Genomic DNA, 16,245 nt, shown 5'->3' with positions numbered 1-16,245 from the left:
AGTAAGGAGCCTTAAAAAAATCTAGTGACAATGATTTTAAGTTAAAGTGTCCAGATAAGTAATATTTATTGATACTATTTACCATTTGGGAGCTTTAAAATGAACTTCACCTTTGACCCAAATAGTTCATATCCAATAATGTATTCTAAGTATTCAGATGACATGACAGTTAATTAGGTGCAAGAGTGTTTCAGAGAGTATTATTTATGACAGAGAAAGCCTATAAATTACTTAAATATCAAACAATAAAAAGTAAAAATGTTGGATATATTTATGGAATTGGATCCCAACAATCAATAAAACAATTTGAAGGAATACTTGGTTACAACATAATTAAGCTAACGTTAGAAAAAAGTGCCTAAGATAGTACATATAAATTTTGACTATGTTTATATAAGTAAATGTTTAAAAATGTTTTGTTTTTAAAGATATTATGTAAATTTTCTTGAATGGCCATATTTTACTCTAGTTAGAATATGAGAAAGGTATGATATTTTATAATATTTAAATTTATTTTTGGGGTGGTTGTATACATATGTTTCATTATTTATTATTATTATTATTTAATATTTTTTCTTATTTTACATATCAATCCCAGTTCCCTTTCCCTCACATCCTCCAATTCCCCCCACTTATTCCTCCATCCCATTCCCCATTCACTCCTCAGGGAGGGTGAGGCCTTCCATGAGGAATCATCAAAATATGTCAAGTCATTTAGGGTAGAGCCTAGGCTCTAGGCTAAAGAGTATCCCCCTTGTCTCTAGGCTAAAGAGTATCCCTCCATGGGGAATGGGTTCCTGAAGTCCATTAGTTCACTAGAGATGCACCATGGTTCCACTGCCAGAGGTCCCATAGACTGCCTAATCCCCATAGCTGATACCCATACTCTAGGGGCCTGGTTTGGTCCTATGTTGGTTCCTCAGCTGTCAGACTGGGGTCCTTGAGTTCCCACTTGTTCACATCAGATGTTTCTGTAGGTTTCTAGCCTGGTCTTGACCCCTTTGTTTGTTATTCCTCCCTCTCTGAAACTGGCTTCCAGGAGTATGGCTCAGTGCTTAACTGTGGTTCTCTGCTTCTGGTTCCATCAGCTACTGGATGAAGGCTCTAGGATGGCATTTAAGGTAGCCATCATTCTCATTATATGGGAAGGGCATTTAAGGTAGCCTCTCCACTATTGCTTAGATTCCTAGTTGGGGTCATCTTTGTGGACCTCTGTACAATTCCCTAGTGCCAGATTTCTCTTTCAACATATAATGGCTCCTTCTATTGATGTGTCTCTTTTCTTTCTTTTTTTTTCTATTTACTTTTTCTTATTTTACATATCAATCCCAGTTCCTTCTCCATCCCATCTTTCCATGTCCCTCACACCCCCCCCCATTCCATCCCTCATCTACTCCCCAGGGACTATGAGGTCTTCCAAGATCTTTACTAGAAAATAAATAAAACTCACACTTATGAACTGTAAGTCAAAATCAGTGTATGCTCATCTTTATAAATGTTGTGGTCTGAATATAAATGCTCACCTACAGCCTTATCAGAATTCTGACTTCCAACTGTTGACACTATTTTGAGGAATGATGGATGCTTTAAGTGATATCCTTGATTAGAAGAAATGGGCTGCTGGGAGTATGCCTCTGGTGGGTATTGTGATGGCTAATTTTATGTCTAATTGACACGAGCTGCATGTATTATGAAATGGAAAACCTTAACTGAGATGTTCCCACTATGTCAGCCTATGGACAAGTCTCTGGTTCATATGTTCTTCTTGATTGATTATTCATGTAGCAAGGTACAAGTCACTTAAGGGGTACCACAACCCCTGGGCATGTATTGCTGGGTTGTATACTAAAGCAGGCTGTGATGATCAAGCCAGTAAATAGCATTCTTCTGTGGCCTCTACTTCAGTTCCTTCTATTTCCTACCCTGAGTTCCTGTCCTGGCTTTCTTCAATAATTGATTATGATATGGAACTATAAATTGAAATAAACCTTATCAACTCCAAGTTACTTTTGGTAATGACATTTTGCCATATGATAGAAACCTAACTAAGACAAGTACCTTGTCCCTGGCCTATCCTCCCACCTCCCAGTCTCTGTCTTCCAACTACCAGGAAGTAAATAGCCTTTGACACAATTTCCCTAAAACCTCAACTCAGTATCAGGCAATGAAAACATTCAACCACTGACAAAAGCCTCAGAATCTATGAACTCAGAGCCTCTTCCTCTTCTTGAGTTATTTATCCAGTATTTATTATTGTGACAAAAAGCCAACTAACATAGTAATCACAAGTGGTGTATTTATAATCAGGATTTTAGTTTATCCTTTGTTAAAAGAGTGAAATAGATCACAGATCTAAATAGATCTAAAATTTAGATGCATTTAATGGTCTGCCAGACCCAATAAAAAGTCAGGAAACCAAGATTCAGACATTCATTTATGCAAAGAATCATGAAATAGTTAAACAGGTACTTAGTTTGCATTATCTTATTGGCCCCATTAAATACCTAAAATTCCCTCAATTCCCCATTCTACTAGCAGAAAAAAAAGATAGGGCTTTTAAATAACTTAACTAATCACATAAAGTTGTAACAGAAAAAGTAATAATAAGTAAGGGAAGGAATAGAAACCTTGTGATATTAAGAATTTCATTCCATTTTCAAATATGTTTCTTGATAAAACAGATACATTAAACTTTTCTTTCAGCTCATAAACCTTACAATTCTAATTTCTATCCAAATTTACTCCAATGCCACCACTTTCAACTTTTAAACAATGCATTTTCCTATTATCTCCAAGATGAAGGTGTCCTTTTATTTTATTTTTTATTTCCTTTATAAGAGGAATAATTACCTTGAGGCTTTGGAACAATCTCATTTTGGATTTACTTTTAATTCTGATTTTCAGATTCAGCTTCTTCAACATGTTATTAGCTTCACAGAAAGCCTTATAGTCTACTGATAATTGTCACATCGAACATTAATTCATTCAGTGTTTCTTCACAGCAGACAGTTGCTGTTACCCAGAAAAATCAACAAAGAAAAAAAAAGTGCCAAACAATTTACAGGAAAGTAAAATCCAGAGCTAGATGACAGACATGCACTAGATAATGCTGTTTTATAAAGAGACTGATGGAAATAGAAAATTCTAAATTGGACTTCAAGTCTAGACTATGTCTAAAGAAATTAAGTGGAATGGAATGAAATGCTAAAAAGGTAAAAGAATAAGGTCTAAGTTGAAGGAAGCATCATTTGAGAGCTGTAACCATTCTACTGACAATCCTCCTCACTTTTGGTGGAATTTTCAGAGGATGTTTGGATCTTTTCTTTTCTTTCTTGAAGTTGTTTCTATCACCCTCTGCATTCATAAGCATAAGACACCAAAGAGCGTGTCATCTCTCTTCATCCCAAAATAGTAAATGATGTTCCATACAAAGATATTCTCCTTTATGTATTTCAGAAAGGTGAATAAATGACTTAAATTACCTTTCTTTTCAATTTGTAATATATTTCTTCTCTTTAAATATGACCTAGACAAAGTAAGTCATTACATTCAGAATTCTCAGTTTGTTCATCTGTGCAAGTAGCTATAAATCTACACACATTACCTACAACACAGAGCTTTGATTGTGCAAAGATGTAGTAACTCTTCTAGTCCTAAACCATGAAATAATCCTGATGGATTAAAAAAAACAAGATAATTTTCCCCCTCTTAATGGCTTTCCCAATCTCCTGGTTTACTATCCTTGACTTCTGAGCTATATTTACTTCTCATTCTCTCCATTTTCAGAATCAATAAAACATAATTTAATTAAATTTTAAGTCAATAAAACCTAATTCATTCTACAGTGAAGATAATTTTCTAGAACCACATATGAACAAGCTACATATGTGATCATTATTGTCAACCATTGTTAATAGAAAAAGAATGGCTACTGTGGACCAGAATCTACCACTAGAGCCTTTTACATGGCAACTGTTTATCTCCATAACAACTAAGCAAATATTCCAACATTTAACCCGAGTATGCCCCAAGTATACTCCCTAGATGAGATGTTTTGTTCTTGGGGTATAAATTAGGAAAAAGAAAAAAAGACCTCCAATTTTCAAAACAATGTGAATAACATGGTGTCAAGGTCTGAAGATCAAAGAAAAGGACATGGTAATGTAGTTGAATAAAGTACAATGTACAGAGATCTTGATGGGGCGTGAGATGGGTAAAGATCATGAAGGTAGAGAAGTCAGGAACTAAAGTTTGAAAAGTTTTCTTATAAGGTCAATGTGTTTGAAAGTGATTTCAAACATAATAGATTGTAATAGCCATCCAACTGGCACTTACTTCATTCTACTAACTTATGGTAGTTTCATTTTGACAGTATTCTAAGTGCTAGAGATAGACACAGCATATAAAAAGAACAAGATGAGCAAATAAAGGTCTTTGACCCCAGAAAGATAAACCAACCATATAGGACAGTACATGGCTAAGTGTTATAAGTAACTGAAAATGGGGCACAATGGAAAAGGAGGAGATCAATAACAAATGACAGGAAAAGCATTTCAGAGGACCTCCTTGCTTTCATCCTGCTTTTAACTCATTCACATTCAAATCCCAAAGGAAAACAACACTATTGATAATATGGACAATTTTAGAACTTTAAACACACACATATGCATGAATTATTTGTTCATTTAAGAAATGTGGATGGCTTAAAGTAAAAGGAAATTTAGTTTTATTTTTGCTTCAATTCATAATTGATCATCATTTTAACTACTTGCTTTATGTTGTTCTTGATGAATTTTGCCAATATAAATTATTTCATTTTTTGTGTGTCAATGAGATCAAACTTTTTACATGGGATTCATTTAAGTTTATTTTTAACTAATAGTAAAAATTTATTCAAACAAATAAATATATAATTGATTCTTTTGAGAAAGCAAAAGTTTAGCACTTTTACAAGGTTTAGCCCATAAATTATTTAAGACACTCCAATTAATGAACTTTCCAGTTGATGCCAAGGCTACAGCAGCAGACAAAACTATTTTATATATTATGTATGAGTGTTCAATGTACCAGCACATATCCTCAAAGTGAAAAGTTACAAAGAATACCAGGGTAGCACTGCACAAGGATGGTACTGTATAACATCATCTTTGAACCTTTTAACATTAGACTTTAGAACATGACTGTAGAAGCAGAATTAACAGTGGTAAGGGCACACAAATATTGAATACAGATGTGGGTTCTGACATATTGCCAATTTGTCACAAATTACAACCGCATAACTAGTTACAATTTACATCAAAGGTGCTAGTAGCTGTCTTACTATCTTTTGCCCATATTAACCCATACTAACCATTAATCTTTAAAAGTCTTTGTTAATCTAATAGGTAAAAACTGATGTTGTGCTGCTTTCATTCACATTGTTTTCTTGTTGGTAAACATCTCTATCTATAAACATCTGCATAGGGAAGTCAGGCTGCCACACAGTTTTACCATTAGCAAAAGAACTCAGAACCTTTTATGGTTTTCAAGCCTTTTCATAAGACATTTGTTACCCAATGATTACAGTTTATCTTTTTATGCTTCTTAACCACACTATCCTTACATGGTTCTTAAATGTACTGCAGAAAGGGATTGCTCATTATCTTTTCATCATACTTTTCTTTCCAATCTCTGTAGTTGTGATCACACACAATTATTAACCATGTTATTCCATCCTTAACTGAAGATGTGTCTCCACCTAAAACACCAGTTCTCATCCCATGGGTCACAACCATTGGAAAACCATATTTTATTTATTTAAAAATAGTTTTGCTCTTATTACACTTCCCTCTCCATTCCCTTCCTCCCTCCCTTTGCTTCCCTCCCCACCACACTCCCACCCCCAATTGCCTTGCCACACACATTCCCCATGGGATACTCCCTAATCTAGAGGCAGGAGGGAGGGCCTATTCCCTACTCCAAATGACTTGAAAGATTTTGTTGACCTCTCCTAGAAGGCATTGCCTATGGAGTTGGGGTGGGGCATGGGAAAACCATATTTTTGATGGCCTTAGGGATCAAGCCACCACTCAGTAGCAAAATTACAGTTTTGAAGTAGCTATGAAAATAAATTTATGGTTGGTGGATAAACTATTGGAAATACGTGTTTCTTGATGGCCACGGCCCACAGGTTGAGAATCTCTGGTCTAAGAACCCTGATCTACCATCCCTGGGCACATGTGACTTTTTCCTTGAACTTTTCTGTGCCTTTTCTATTCTTCTCTTACCAGTGATCATTTTCTACCTTGTTTTCTGAGTAAATGTTTAAGTGTTCATAGCTACATTATGCATAGAACCTAGAATACAACAGGTACTCAAATGCCTCTAAAATAATGACCAGTTTTACAAACAAATTAATTCTACACATTCTGTAATCAGAATATATTGAAACAGGACAGCCCCAACCCAAAGGAGAATAATGAAAATATTATCTATCTAATAATTGAAACTGTATACATTTAAATGAATATTAGTAAAATTGCTGCATAAATGAAATCAAATTCATGAATTACATTAAAACATGCCAATAATAAAATACGCAAAATATGTGTAACACATGCTAAAGGCAATATAAATGAAAAATAACAAAAGATGAAATGTTCCAAATACAAATTATAAATATCTCTGTTTGATGGGCCCAACACACTAAGTAATTTTCCATGTCTGCTTCTGTACTTTACACATTTTCTATATTAAGCAAACATGATTTTTATTTCTTCTTTTCTAAAATTATAATATAATCACATAACTTCCTCATTTTATTTCTCCCCCACAAGCTCTCCTATATACCCACTTGCACCCTTTTAAATTTATTGCCTCTTTTTCATTAATTGGTATTGCAAGTACAAATATGTTTTTTAAATCACCTCACTTCTACATGCCTTTTAAAACAATTGCAAAGCTGCAAGAAACAAAAGTAAAATTAATTAATAAAGAAAATGGTAATTGAGACACAAGTGAAAGCTAGGCTCCTTTTTCAAGGTTGACAAGAAGATAAATACTTGTTCCCATGCCCAAGTGAAACAGCTGCACTGGTATAATGCAAGGTTTGTGGGGAAAAAATAGCAAGTGACCTCTCTGCTCCTGCTATAGAAACAAGGACAAGAGGATAGGGTCACAGGAGGAAATAGTGGCTGAAGTTTTCCTTTGAATGGTATGGCATTCATCCTTCCCCAGCCCTGCTGGAGCTTTCTACTCTCTAGCTTCCCTAGACCCTCATTTGTACAGGACCCTCTCCATTCTCTGAATTTTATTCTCACCGTAAGTGCTATACCTGAAAGCATGTAACTTTTCTCAAAATTGTCTCTACACTCTACATTTTAATTCTTCCCTTACCCTAGAAGATCTTTTTTTACTTATGTGTTCCTAAATATGTCAATAATATGAAACACTACATGGTCTTTTTTACTTCGATAAATCACTAAGATATCTTAGTACAAAGAAGTATAATTTCTTGAGTCCCTACTGTAATCTCCTGAATGGCAATAATTATTATATATTTTAGATCACTACTACAAATATATTATTTACACTTGAGTGTCCAACACAAATAAACATGTAGCTCTCAGTCCACAAAGCTATAGGTATCTGCTTCTACTTTGTAATTTGAGACCAGCAAAGGAAAGCCCCACCTTCTTTATTTGTTGTTCTTTTCATTGTACACATCTATGTGAGCCATGAATACATATATAATATATATATTCATATACATATATGTATATATTCATGATGTTTTATGAAGAAATCTAAGATTATTTAATGACACAATAGTTAATGTTTGCAATAAAAGGCCATGAATAAAAATTCTAATATCAGAGACCTAGGATAGAACCAAACATAACTGGCAAAAATAGTCAATGCAATGATATTCTGCTATACTTATTGATTGGTGCCTAGAAGCTTTGTTATTAGGCAGCTTCATCCAGAAGCTGATAGGAGCAGAAGCAAAGACCACCCACAGGAGCCAAGCAGTTGGCAGATCTTGGGGAACCACTTAGAAGGGGGGGGGGAAGAATTGGAAGAGCAAGAGGGGTAGAGGACACCATAGAACACAACAAAAGGAATCAACTAAGCAGGGCTTATAAGTGCTCATAGAGATTGAAGTGGCAATTATGGAGTTTGCATGGGACTGAGCTAGGTTCTTTATGGTTGTGTAGTTTGCTTTTCCTGTGGTACTCTGAAATAAAGGAATGGGAGATTTCTCTAACTCTTTGGTCTACTCTGAGACCCTTTTCCTCTTACTGGATTGCCTTACTCAGACTTTATATGAGTGTTTGTGCCTAGACTTACTGTAACCTGCTATGCAATTTTCTGTTGATATTCCTGGGAAGCCTGCTCTTTTTTGAAGGAAAACAGAAGGAGTGGATCTTGGGGAGATGTGAGGAGTAAAGGGAACTGGGAGGAGTGGAAGGAGAGGAAACTGGGGTCAGGATGTAATGTATGAGAGAATAATACATTTTAAAACAGGATATCATAAACTCAATATTCTCTATTTTTAAAGTAGAACTAATTCCTACAGTGGAAAATGCACAGATTGAAGCTATACAGATGAGCATTTATATTCCACACTCTACTTCCTGATCAAGATATCTTCAGTAAATATTACCTGGTTTCATATTTTTATACCCAAGGAAACATATAGTCATGTGACAGAATTGAAGTAAGGTCGTGATTGATTAACCTAATGTCCAACATAGTGCTTGTGTGACATCCTCCAAAAGTGTTAGTGACCTGGCTTCACAGTAATCCCACATCCTTTGTCCCCTAGGATGAGAAATTAACTCTTTACTTCAAGCAAAAACGAAATTGGACTCTAAGAGCCACACTCTCTGAACAACTTACTTAACCTTGTAGACACAGAAGGGCCTGATAGCAGACAATGATTCAAGTATTAGTACAGACTTGAAAAAATAATTCTCTGACCCCCCAAACTGAAGATAGCTCCTCAGAAGCATTTTTCAACAGGCTATGGTCAAAATAAGGCTATGTTGGCTTTAAAGGCAAGGCCAGGATCAAATTTCTGTGCATTCTCAGAGCACACATCAAAGAGACAGCTGCCTGTGAAGTAACAATATTAGGGATGTGACCACAATTTTTCAAGATAAAATTCCTTCTTGAAGATCTTACAATAGGAAGACAGAGAAGAAAATAGTATCAATACCTAGTCCCATCTTTCCCTTTGTGGGTTTGTTTAACTCTGGGAAGCAGTCCCCAAAGAGACAGATAATGAACCTACAGCAATGGCCCTGCTTGGGTGCTCTTTGCTCACATATCTGCCGAGCAGTGACTCATGAAATTCACAATGTGCTGAGACAAAGTGAGCAATCCTTCACATAAAATTAACATAAGCAAAAGGTTACTTGAGGAAACAGTGCATTACTTTTTTAGGTGACCCACTTATGGCTAAATTTGGAAAGCTAGCAAGGCAGATCTCACAGAAACAAGATACTATGAAGCCTGGGGCCCAGATCTTTGCTGGGCCATCATTGTGGGCAGGGCCACTTGGCCAAGCCAGATGCTATAGATGCGTCTGGTCACCTCAGATTGCCTATTTCCTAGAATGAGGGAAGAATGACAGAACTCAAACTGAATTATTTAGCAACAACAACAAAAAACTTAAGTAGGGTAAGTAGATACCAAATACTGTTTTAAACACTATGGAAATGCTTATTTCTGTAGCAAGTGTATACTGTAGCTACTGACTCTACTTTACAAAGAAACCCAGACACAAAGAGGCCAGGCATCTTGCCATAAGGCTGCAATATCAGTGGCAGAAACTCTACCAGAACAGAAGCAGTTTGACTCCAGAATATCTGTTTTTGACCCCAACCCTGATTCTTAATGTTATATAATATTGTTACATACATAATTATCTCAGAGGGGATATGTACTAGAAGCTTTGAAAGTGCTGGCTCCCAAGAAAACTGGCCTGAATCCTACATCTTCCGCTGTGAGCTATTCTCATGGATGATTTAGCTTCTCCGCTCAGTTTGGTCACTGATGTGCTAGGTACAGTAACATCAATGAGCTTGCAGGAATGAATGGCATAATGACTCTTGGAATATTACACGAAAAATAGCTGTCAATATTTGCTAACTAATATTATTTAAAGGAAGGAAGAGAACATTTTGCTTCTTGGTTATCAGAGGTGCACAATAATGTCTAATGGCTTCTATGGGATGCATGTATTGGAAGGAAATTTTGCTAGTAGATAGACTTCATGTAAAAGCTCACCTCTAACTCAGGCTGTCTCTGACCTTAGAAAAGTCAACTACTCTGAACTCCAGTTTTTTCAAGTATAGAATGGCTTAACATTCCTTTGCCAAAGGTAAAGGGAGCTAATATGTACAAAATATGTAAATTATATAAGGCAGAATAAAGTCCAAGAACAAAATAATCAAGTAAGATTATCAGATACCCTGCCTTGCTCTATTACGATTAGAGTTACTAAAATATGCTGGTGAATTAACATGACTGCAATTATTTTTGCCATCCTTAAAGTGCACAGCACTTAATTGATAGGCCTAAAGAAATCTCAGGTTCAATACTATTTTAAACCTATATTTACTTAAGTATATCAATCTTTTGTACAGAAAAAAATAGATTACTGATCAGTGCAAATAATTAAAGACTAGACATTTCCAGTAAGGTTGGAGTAATGAATTTCAGTAATTAGAAAACATGAGTGATAGTAAATGGTGCTTCTGAGTTGCTAAAACAAACTACAACTTTCTAATTACAATAACGAATATAAGTTATTTATAAGAATAAAATTTTAAAGGCTGGAGACACAGCTCTGTGGTTAAGAGTATATATTGTTTTTGAAAAGGACTAGAGTTGTGTCCCAAAACTTACTATAGATAGCTCATAACTGTCTGTAACTTCAGTTCCTCTTCTGAACTCTGGGTACCTTCACTCACAAGTATATACCTATACATAGACATACACATGCACACATGATTAAAATAATAAAAATACATATTTTAAAAACAATATGAGAATTGTATTTGTGGTCACCTCCTCAAACAAAGAACAATTCTCTCTCTCATTCAGAAAATATCTACTGTGTATAGTCCCTTAATAAGGGGTGGAGCTTGGAGAACTCTAGCCCATTTATAGCAGATTTATTGATGGCTTGATGTGATGTAGATCTATGCAAATAACCCCAGCTGGAGTAAATTAAAGGCTTATTAAAAGAAGACATGGTTAATGTTGGAGGGATTTTGGTTGCAAGGATACAAAACTGTGTCAGAAAGTGGAAAAATAGGTGTACCATAAGGTCGTATTTCATTGTGTACAAGAAATTCCCAAGAATGGAGAAAATATTAATAGTAAATAACTTTTTAAATAATCTTATCATTTAGTAAAAGGATTTAAGGTATAGAAATTAATGCTTGGGTATAGTTTATTTTTACCTAATCCAGTAGGGTTATAATTTTATCCTTTCAATCAAACAATTTGTCTTGTGGCATGCTGAGATGCATCTGTAAATAATCATCGTGTAAAATGAAATATGCAATAGTTATCAACGAGCACAAATTGCATTCATGAAGGTTTAGAGGCAATGGATGTGTAGTTGATAATGAATGAAAACACTCAACTGTGCCACCCACAAACACTCTTCCACTGCTGGTGGAAGTGCAAACTTGTATAGACATTTTGGATATCAATATGGCAGTTCCTCAAGAAAATGGGAAATAATTTGCCACAGGACCCAGAAATCCCCCTTTTAGGCATATACCCAAATGATCCACATCCATGCAACAAAGACATCTGTTCAACTTGTTCATAGCAGCTTTATTTGTAATACCAAGAACCTGGAAAAAAACCTAGGTGCCCCTCAACTGAAGAATGGATAAAAATGTGATACATTTACATAATGGAATTTCTACCCCTTTTCAATTCTGTCTTTATAATTTCTGCCCATTCACATTTGCTGGGTAAAGTAAGTCAAACCAAAGATTTAAGGCTATAGTATGTATCCAAGCCATGTATTCCAGATAAGCACTATAGACATATGTAGACAAAGAGTAATGATGTACCTGCCTCCTGGAATACATCAATGCTTTTAAAAATAATAAAAATCACATGCCTTTTAAAAATAAATTATCAAAGAAATTGAAAATATTCATATATATAACAGGGAGAATAATTAACATTACATTATATTTAAATTTTTAAAGAACAGGCCTTTTTATTTTTCATGCTTTTGCAGATTTATGATTGACTTAAAGCAAAACTTATATGTAAAATGTGTGATTTACTAATTATTGACCTCCCTAAGGACCTGAGGCAACATCAGTTTAATGAAATCAAGGAGCATATCTTTATCACCTGAACTTTTGCTAGTGAGCATCTTCAAGTCTTACTTTTCTGTCTTCTCTCATCTTCAAGCAAGCATTCTTTCACTGTACATACTTTCATGGACATTGTAATTATATGCTTTCAATTATAAAGTATGAATGTGAACTTGTTTTGTCTGGTCTCAATCATTGGCTATGCATATTTTGAGATTGGTGAATACTATTTGCTGTGTTAATACTCTCTGGTGTTCAATATTATTTCACTGTATAAAGAGGTGCAAATTTTCTTTAGCCCAGTGTTTAGTTGTGGGTGTCTACTTCTTCTTACATTAGCTACTGGATGAAAGTTCTAGGATGGCAATATGGTAATCATCAGTCTCATTACCAGGGAAGGACATTTAAGGTAGCCTCTCCACTATTGCTTAGATTGTTAGTTGGGGTTGTCCTTTTAGGTCTCTGGACATTTCCCTAGTGCCTGATTTCTCTGTAGACTTATAATGGCTCTCTCTATTATGGTATCTCATTTCTTACTCTCCTCTGTTCTTCCCCAGACTTAATCTTCCTGGTTCAGCACATTCTCCTCTCTCCTCCGCTTCTCCACTTCTCTGTCTCCTAACTCCCTCTCCTCTCCCACTTGTGACCAATATCCTCAGGACATCTTGTCCCTTTCCCCTTCTCTGGGAGGACCATGTATGTCTTTGTTAGGGTCCTCCTTGTTTCCTAGCTTTTCTGGTGGTGTGGATTGTAGGCTGTTCATCCTTTGTTCTATGTCTAAAATCCACATATGAGTGAGTACAAACCATGTTTGTCTTTTTGTGACTGGGATACCTCACTCGGAATGGTTTCTTTTAGTTCCATCTATTTGCCTGTGCATTTCCTGATTCCACTGCTATTTTGTTTTTGTTTTGTTGTTGTTGTTTGTTTTATTTTTCCATTGTAGTACTCCATTGTGTAAATATACCATATTTCTCTATCCATTCTTCAGCTGAGGAACATTTTGGTTGCTACCAGGTTCTGGCTATTACAAATAATGCTGCTATGAACATAGTTGAACAGATGTCTTTGTTACATTAATGTGCATTTTTTGGGTATATGCCTAAGAGTGGAATTGCTGGATCTTGTGGTAGATTGATTCCCATTTTCCTGAGGAACTACCATACTGATTTCCAAAGTGGCTGTATGAGTATGTGCTCCCACCATCAGTGGGGGAGTAGGAGTGTACCTTGTTCTCCACATCCTCACCAGCCTAAACTGTCTTTGATGTCTTTGATTTTAGCTATTTAGACAGGATTAGAATGGTATCTCAGAGTTGTTTTGATTTGCATTTCCCTGATGGATAAGGATGTTGAGCACTTTTTTAAGTGTCTTTCAGACATTTTAGATTCCTCCTTTGAGAAGCAGAGAAGGAGAAGTAATGAGCAAAGTGGTCAAGAACAGCCTGTAGAAACCCAGAGAAGGTAGCTGTTCCCAGACTGATGGCTGGGAAACCAGCATAGGACCAACGCAGACCCCCTGAACATGCATCTCAGTTAGGAGGCCTGGGCAGTCTATGGGCCCTCTGGCAGTGGCCAGGATGTATCCCTAGTGCATAAAAGGACTTCGGGATCCCATTCCCCATGGAGGGATACTCTGTTGGCCTGGAGACAGGGGGGAGGGCCTAGGCCCTACCTCAAATGACTTGATAGATTCTGTTGTTCCCTCATGGAAGGCCTCACCCTCTCTGGGGATTGGATGGGGAATGGGATGAGGGAGTGTTTGGGGGTGCATGGGAGCATGGAAGGGAGAGGAAACTGGGATTGATATGTAAAATAAGAAAAAATATTAAATAATAAAATATTTTAAAATTATTATTCAGCCAAGAGAATAAGCTGATATCAATGTGGCTGTCCCCTTCTACTGCTATTACAAATAAAACTCCCATGAACATTTAGATATTAAGTGTCTAAGGACTTACATGTACACCTTCATATATTTTTCCTAAATATGTAACTGGATACCAGAGACAGTGACTGAGTAATTTAATATAGCTTATGTCTATGATAATTAGCCACATGGAATGTATTTATGACACTGTTTAGTTCATATAGAAAGAAAAAGGGGAAATAGACTAAAACAAAAATGATTTAATTTATACTATTCAATTATAAGCAATGAACTTTTTTAAATCCTATATGTATTTTGTTTTGGATTCATTAATTATGACTGCATATTTTAAAACAAAGAGGAAAATTATTTTCTGTTCTGTTGTGTTTGTGTGTGTACATGCTTTTATGTATGTATATATGTATTTATGTATGTATGCATGTATGGTGTGTGTGTGTGTAGCACAAGAAGAATGGTATTAGAAAGGAAGGAGAGAGGGAAGGAAAATGGGAACAAAGGGAGAGGAAAAAGAAGAGAGAGGAACAAGATAAGATAGGGAAGGAAGAGAAGGAGGCTAGTATAGGAGGATTAAGGGAGTGAGAAAGAAAGGGATGACAGGAAAGAAGACTTGGTAGACAGAAGGTTCACTACGAGTTCACAGCTGGCTTGATCTACATTCTAAGTTCTAGCTAGAGCAACAGTATAGAACTGTGCTACCGGCAAACACGTTTTTTTAAAAAAATATTGACTCTTAGCTCATAACAGTTAGGCCATCTGAGCAACCTTTCAGAGGCTGTAAGTAATATACCTGGGAATTGTAATTTCACTGCAGGTTTGTCTTGAACCAAAAGTTATATTCTATTCAATATATTGTATGAATTCTGATTTATGGGGGTAGCTTATATGTGCTTATAGAATGGGCTGAGAGGGTGAAACAACCTGAATACCTGGATGCAAGTATGAGAGAGTGTGCACTCTGTACTCTATGGGGCATCAAGGCTGGGGAGAACATTATAAGACACTGGGGACAGCCCTGATGTAATCCCTCCAGCAACACTGTCAGGATAACTGCTTGTTCTTGAGGAACTTAGACTTCATACAAGGTTTACGATAACGAAACCTGGAAGGAAATATGGTTATTTTTATATTCAATATATATCAATAAGTAGATTCAAAATACTAGATAAATCTTTATTATAACCATAGTAGGAACAGTCTCTGTGGTCTATAACATCAGAGACAAGATTACTCCCTGTGAACTCAATTTGAAAGCTTTTCCTAGACTAGTAGCCTCAGCTAGCTCGGATGTGAGGTCCTAACTGTCAGCTCTATCATCTTCTAGCTGCTTGGTCTGCATAGGGTATTGGAACTTCACTGGTATTCATTCATTAACTATTGTATGCAGTAAATCAGTACCCATTAAATGAATAGCCTTTCAGGGTTTATTGAGAAAACATAGGCAATGAATTTAATAATGCCATGCAAATAGCAAATATTCATATAAATGTTGACTTTTTATTATTACCATGGTTGCTTTTTTGTAAGTAAATAACAAAGATTCAATGCTTAATTATCAGAATAAAAAAGTAAACAGGCAACAGTTCAAAAATGTTGTAATGTTTGTTTGGAATTCACTGAGTTCTTTTAGTGCTTACTGTTCTGAGATTGTCCATCCTAGGCAACAGAAGCCAAGGAAGAGAATTCACATTAAGACAGACAATAATCCCCACTTAGGGCAGCCACAGAATACAAATCATCAGGTTCAAGTGAATTCCTATAGGTATGAGACAGAATTAGATATTTTTACCTACATCTTCCATGGTTGTCTCTAAAATGAATCTGGCTTGACTGCCTTTATATATTTCTTCCAGAAGGACTAGAGATCTGCATGCATTGTAGCTACTATAAAGAAATTAAGATATGTACCAATGACTGCAGCTAAACTGAAGCAAGGAAATAGCACTGCAGGTAGTCCTTTCATTTATTAATTTTCAACAAATATATTTTCAGTGCTTATGATATAGCTAGAAATCAGACAGAT

General features: G+C 35.8%; 1 protein-coding gene across 6 annotated transcripts in view; it reads right to left on the bottom strand.

The window, feature by feature from the left end:
• The window catches only part of Dlg2 (discs large MAGUK scaffold protein 2), a 1,341,778-nt gene that overhangs the window by 1,029,830 nt on the left and 295,703 nt on the right, over positions 1-16,245 (bottom strand). The window lies entirely within an intron of this gene.

This window comes from Phodopus roborovskii, unplaced genomic scaffold (genome assembly GCF_943737965.1).
Source record: "Phodopus roborovskii unplaced genomic scaffold, PHOROB, whole genome shotgun sequence".
Classification (NCBI taxonomy): domain Eukaryota; kingdom Metazoa; phylum Chordata; class Mammalia; order Rodentia; family Cricetidae; genus Phodopus; species Phodopus roborovskii.
This window is presented reverse-complemented; position numbering and strand designations above follow the sequence as displayed.